This window comes from Ovis aries, chromosome X, assembly GCF_016772045.2.
Source record: "Ovis aries strain OAR_USU_Benz2616 breed Rambouillet chromosome X, ARS-UI_Ramb_v3.0, whole genome shotgun sequence".
NCBI classification, from domain to species: domain Eukaryota; kingdom Metazoa; phylum Chordata; class Mammalia; order Artiodactyla; family Bovidae; genus Ovis; species Ovis aries.
The window spans coordinates 58,297,808-58,303,807 of NC_056080.1; positions in this window are offsets into that span (position 1 = coordinate 58,297,808).

Sequence of the window (6,000 nt, forward strand, 5' to 3'; positions counted from 1 at the left end):
TATCAAAATGTCAGTGGCAGTTTTAACAGGAAGAGAAACAAAATTCTAAAATTTGTATGGAACCATAAAATATCTCAATTAGTCAAAACAATCTTGAGAATGTTGAACAAAGTTGGAAGTATCACACATCCCAATTGCAAACTATAATACAAAGCTATAGTAATCAAAACAATGTTATTGGCATGTAAATAGATGCAATAGATCAATAGTACAGAATAGGTAGCTGAGAAACTCATGCATACATGGACAATTAATTTATAGCAAAGTAAGAACGGATATATAATGTGGAAAGTATCAGTTCAGTTCAGTTCAGTCGCTCAGTCGTGTCTGACTCTTTGCGACACCATGGACTGCTTCCCTGTCCATCATCAGCTCCCAGAGCTTACTCAAACTCACATCCATCGAGTTGGTAACGCCATCCAACCATCTTATCTTCTGTCATCCCCTTCTCTTCCCGCCTTCAATCTTTCCCAGCATCAGGGTCTTTTCCAAGGAGTCAGTTCTTCACATCAGGTGGCTAAAGTATTGGAATTTCAGCTTCAGCATCAGTCCTTGCAATGAATATTCAGGACTGATTTCCTTGAGGATGGACTGGTTGGATCTCCTCACAGTCCAAGGGACTCTCAAGAGTCTTCCCCAAAACCACACTTCAAAAGCATCAGTTCTGTGGTGCTCAGCCTTCTTCACAGTCCAAATCTCACATCCATACATGACTAATGGAAAAACCATAGCCTTGACTAGACGGACCTTAGTCGGCAAAGTAATGTCTCTGCTTTTGAATATACTCTCTAGGTTGGTCATAACTTTTCTTCCAAGGAGTAAGCGTCTTTTCATTTCATGGCTGCAGTCACCATCTGCAGTGATTGTAGAGCCCCCCAAAATAAAGTCTGACACTGTTTCCACTGTTTCCCCATCTATTTCCCATGGAGTGATGGGACCGGATGCCATGATCTTCGTTTTCTGAATGTTGAGCTTTAGGCCAACTTTTCACTCTCCTCTTTCACTTTCATCAAGAGGCTTTTTAGCTCCTCTTCACTTTCTGCCATAAGGGTGGTGTCATCTGCATATCTGAGGTTATTGATATTTCTCCTGGCAATCTTGATTCCAGCTTGTGCTTCATCCAGCCCAGCGTTTTTCATGATGTACTCTGCATAGAAGTTAAATAAGCAGGGTGACAATATACAGCCTTGACGCACTCCTTTTCCTATTTGGAACCAGTCTGTTGTGCCATGTCCAGTTCTACCTGTTGCTTCCTGACCTGCATACAGATTTCTCAAGAGGCAGGTTAGGTGGTCTGGTATTCCCATCTCTTTCAGAAGTTTCCACAGTTTCTTGTGATCCACACAGTCAAAGGCTTTGGCATAGTCAATAAAGCAGAAATAGATGTTTTTCTGGAACTCTCTTGCTTTTCCATGATCCAGCGGATGTTGGCAATTTGATCTCTGGTTCTTCTGCCTTTTCTAAAACCAGCTTGAACATCTGGAAGTTCACGGTTCATGTATTGCTGAAGCATGGCTTGGAGAATTTTGAGCATTACTTTACTAGCATGTAAGATGAGTGCAATTGTGTGGTAGTTTGAGCATTCTTTGGCATTGCCTTTCTTGGGGATTGGAATGAAAACTGACCTTTTCCAGTCCTGTGGCCACTGCTGAGTTTTCTAAATTTGCTGGCATATTGAGTATAGCACTTTCACAGCATCATCTTTCAGGATTTGAAACAGCTCAACTGGAATTCCATCACCTCCACTAGCTTTATTCATAGTGATGCTTTCTAAGGCCCACTTGACTTCACATCCCAAGATGTCTGGCTCTAGATCATGAAGATCTTTTTTGTACAGTTCTTCTGTGTATTCTTGCCACCTCTTCTTAATATCTGCTGCTTCTGTTAGGTCCATACCATTTCTGTAACTTATCGAGCCCATCTTTGCATGAAATGTTGCCTTGGTATCTCTAATTTTCTTGAAGAGATCTCTAGTCTTTCCCATTCTGTTGTTTTCCTCTATTTCTTTGCATTGATCGCTGAAGAAGGCTTTCTTATCTCTCCTTGCTATTCTTTGGAACTCTGCATTCAGATGCTTTTATCTTTCCTTTTCTCCTTTGCTTTTGCCTCTCTTCTTTTCACAGCTATTTGTAAGGCCTCCCCAGACAGCCATTTTGCTTTTTTGCATTTCTTTTCCATGCGGATGGTCTTGATCCCTGTCTCCTGTACAATGTCATGAACCTTTGTCCATAGTTCATCAGGCCCTCTATCTATCAGATCTAGACCCTTAAATCTATTTCTCACTTCCACTGTATAATCATAAGGGATTTGATTTAGGTCATACCTGAATGGTCTAGTGGTTTTCCCTATTTTCTTCAATTTGAGTCTGAATTTGGCAGTAAGGAGTTCATGATCTGAGCCACAGTCAGCTCCTGGTCTTGTTTTTGTTGACTGTATAGAGCTTCTCCATCTTTGGCTGCAAAGAATATAATCAATCTGATTTTGGTGTTGACCATCTGGTGATGTCCATGTGTAGAGTCTTCTCTTGTGTTGTTGGAAGAGGGTGTTTGCTATGACCAGTGCATTTTCTTGGCAAAACTCTATTAGTCTTTGCCCTGCTTCATTCTGCATTCCAAGGCCAAATTTGCCTGTGACTCCAGGTGTTTCTCGACTTCCTACTTTTGCATTCCAGTCCCCTATACTGAAAAGAACATCTTTTTGGGGTGTTAGTTCTAAAAGATCTTGTAGGTCTTCATAAAACTGTTCAGCTTCAGTTTCTTCAGCATTACTGGTTGGGGCATAGACTTGGATAACTGTGATATTGAATGGTTTGCCTTGGAGATGAACAGAAATCATTCTGTAGTTTTTGAGATTGCATCCAAGTACTGCATTTAGGACTCTTTTGTTGACCATGATGGCTACTCCATTTCTTCTGAGGGATTCCTGCCTGCAGTAGTAGATGTAATGGTCATCTGAGTTAAATTCACCCATTCCAGTCCATTTTAGTTCGCTGATTCCTAGAATGTCGATGTTCATTCTTTCCATCTCCTGGTTGACCACTTCCAATTTGCCTTGATTCATGGACCTGACATTCCAGGTTCCTATGCAATATTGCTGTTTACAGCATCGGATCTTGCTTCTATCACCAGTCACATCCACAACTGGGTGTTGTTTTTGCTTTGGCTCCATCCCTTCATTCTTTCTGGAGTTATTTCTCCACTGATTTCCAGTAGCATATGGGCACCTAATGACCTGAGGTGTTCCTCTTTTGGTATCCTATCATTTTGCCTTTTCCTACTCTTCATGGGGTTCTCAAGGCAAGAATACTGAACTGGCTTGCCATTCCCTTCTCCAGTGGACCACATTCTGTCAGATCTCTCCACCATGACCCACCCGTCTTGAGTTGCCCCATAGGCATGGCTTGGTTTCATTAAGTTAGACAAGGCTGTGGTCCTAGTGTGATTAGATTGACTAGTTTTCTGTGAGTATGGTTTCAGTGTGTCTGCCCTCTGATGCCCTCTTGCAACACCTACCATCTTACTTGGGTTTCTCTTACCTTGGGCGTGGGGTATCTCTTCACAGCTGCTCCAGCAAAGCACAGCCGCTGCTCCTTACCTTGGACGAGGGTTATCTCCTTACCGCCGCTGTTCCTGACCTTCAATGTGGGATAGCTCCTCATGGTGCTAACTGTACACAGTCTGTGTGGTTTCCTTAGTTTTTCAGAATTGGGCCAGCTTTTTGTCCATGGTCACTAGCCATCTGAAAGTCTCACATGTGCTGTCTTAGGGGTCAGCCACAGGGTATGTATACGTGTGTTAGGAACATAATGTTGGAAGTTCCTGTGGGCCAGTTAGGGGATTCTCAGGTAAGACAACCCTATCAATTTTGGGGTGAACTAACTGGAGTTGCCCATGTCATGGATATTAGGCTTTATATGCCTTTAATTTCCACTGGGACCCTCAGCTTCTGTTCATTCAACCTTTCCCCAGTCTCATTCATGGAGCAAAACACAGTTTTGTTGATAGGGTGAAAAAGAAGTAGATCTTTTTGGCAGCATACCTTACATCTGGTAAATCTGGGTACTCTTTTACATGCTCTCACTTTCCCCTGAGGGAGAAACCACAGGTGAAAAAAGTTTTCTCTTGGTGTTTAGCCGTGTTGCCTTGGGAGGAGGAGTGACATCAGCAAAGTGAAACTGTACCTCTTGTTGTCTTTATTGAATTCAATCTCAGATATATTTTTTTCTAGTGGCATATTATAACATCTCCACTGTGCTCCTGGACTTCCACAGGGGCACACTTGTCTGTGTGTCATTGACAAAATCAGTGTTCTTTGGGGAGTAGATGCTACAAAATTTCTATTTTGCCAACTCTATGATAAAAAGAAGATAGGCTTTCTTGAGTATAGACCTTGTGTTTCTTAAATATTTCATAAATAACACATGATTAACCCATTTAAAATGTATAATTGAATGGTTTTAAGTATATTCATGTATATGTTAAACTATGACCACAGTCAATTTAAAACATTTATTACCTCAAAAACAAAATTTTTTTTTAAATGACCTTCTTGGAAACAATGGTGGAGTAGAAGAAACTTGAGCACATATCCTTTCACAAGCACACCAAACTCACAACTAATTGCGGAACAACCATCATTTAAAAAGACTCAACCTACCAAAAAAGGTAGCTTACATCCAAAGAGATAAAGAAGAAACCACAATGAGATGGTAGGAGGGGTGCACTCAAAATTTAATCAAATACCATACTATCAAGATGGATGAGCCACAAACTGGAGAATAATTTTGTTGAAGAAGTTCTTCCACAGGAGAACATTACGTCAGGCTCCCCAGTGTGGAGATTTGGCATGGAGAGGGAGAGCCTCCAGAGAATTTGGCTTTGAAGACCAGTGAGGCTTGATTGCAGGGGCTTCACAGGACTCAGGGAAACAGCCTTCACTCTTGGAGAATGCACACAAGTCTCATGTGCACCAGTACCAAAAAAAAAATGACTTCACAGAGCCCAGGCAAGGCCTACCTGAAGATCTTGGAGGGTCTTCTGGGCATGCAGTGGAGGACAGCTGTGGCTCATTCTGGGAATAAGGGCACTGGTAGCAGAGGCATGGAGGGCATTTATTGACATGAGATCTCCTGAAGGCCAAAATTTTGGCAGCAAAACCTGGCCCCATTCAACAGACTGCAGGCTCTGGTGCTGGGACACCTCAGTTCAAACAGTCAACAAGGTGGGAACACAGCCACACCCATAAGCAGATAGGCTGTCTAAAGATTTCCTGAGCTCACAGGTTTGCCTCTAGACAAACCCCTTTACATGGCTCTGCCCACCATAGGGCCAAGGCCCAGCTCCAACAACAAGTGAGTGAGCATTGGCCCCTCCCACCAGGAAGCTTACAGAAGCTGCTAGATCAGCCTCACCCACCACGATTCAGACATCAGAAACAAGAAAACTATAGTCTCACAGTCAGCAGAACTGAGTGGGCAAACACAGGTCAGAAACTACCATGGAACCAGCTGGTCCCTGATCCTTGGATGATGAGAAGCAGTTGTACTGCTGGAACATAAGACATCTCCTGCAGAGGGACAGTTCTCCAAGGTAGAGAAACATAAATAATCTTCCACATGCCTAATGCCTTGTGGAGAGTCCTTTCATCATCATGCAGTCAGTCTCATTGCAGTCAAGGGATACCATGTGGTGAGAGAGAACTCCCATCACCACCACACACTAATGAGGATCTATGCCCTTTCTATGTCTACAAAGGTAGATATGGGAACTTGAACTTCTATTTCCACATAGCAGTAACAAATTGACATTCCCTTGACAAGCAATAGGCTTCCCTGGTGACTCAGATGGTAAAGAATCTGCCTGCAATGAAGGGGACTTGGATTCGATCCCTGGGTTGGGAAGAGCCCCTGGAGAAGGGCATGGCAACCCACTCCAGTATTCTTGCCTGGAGAATCCCCATGGACAGAGGAGCCTGGCAGGCTAAAGTCCGTGGGGTCACAAA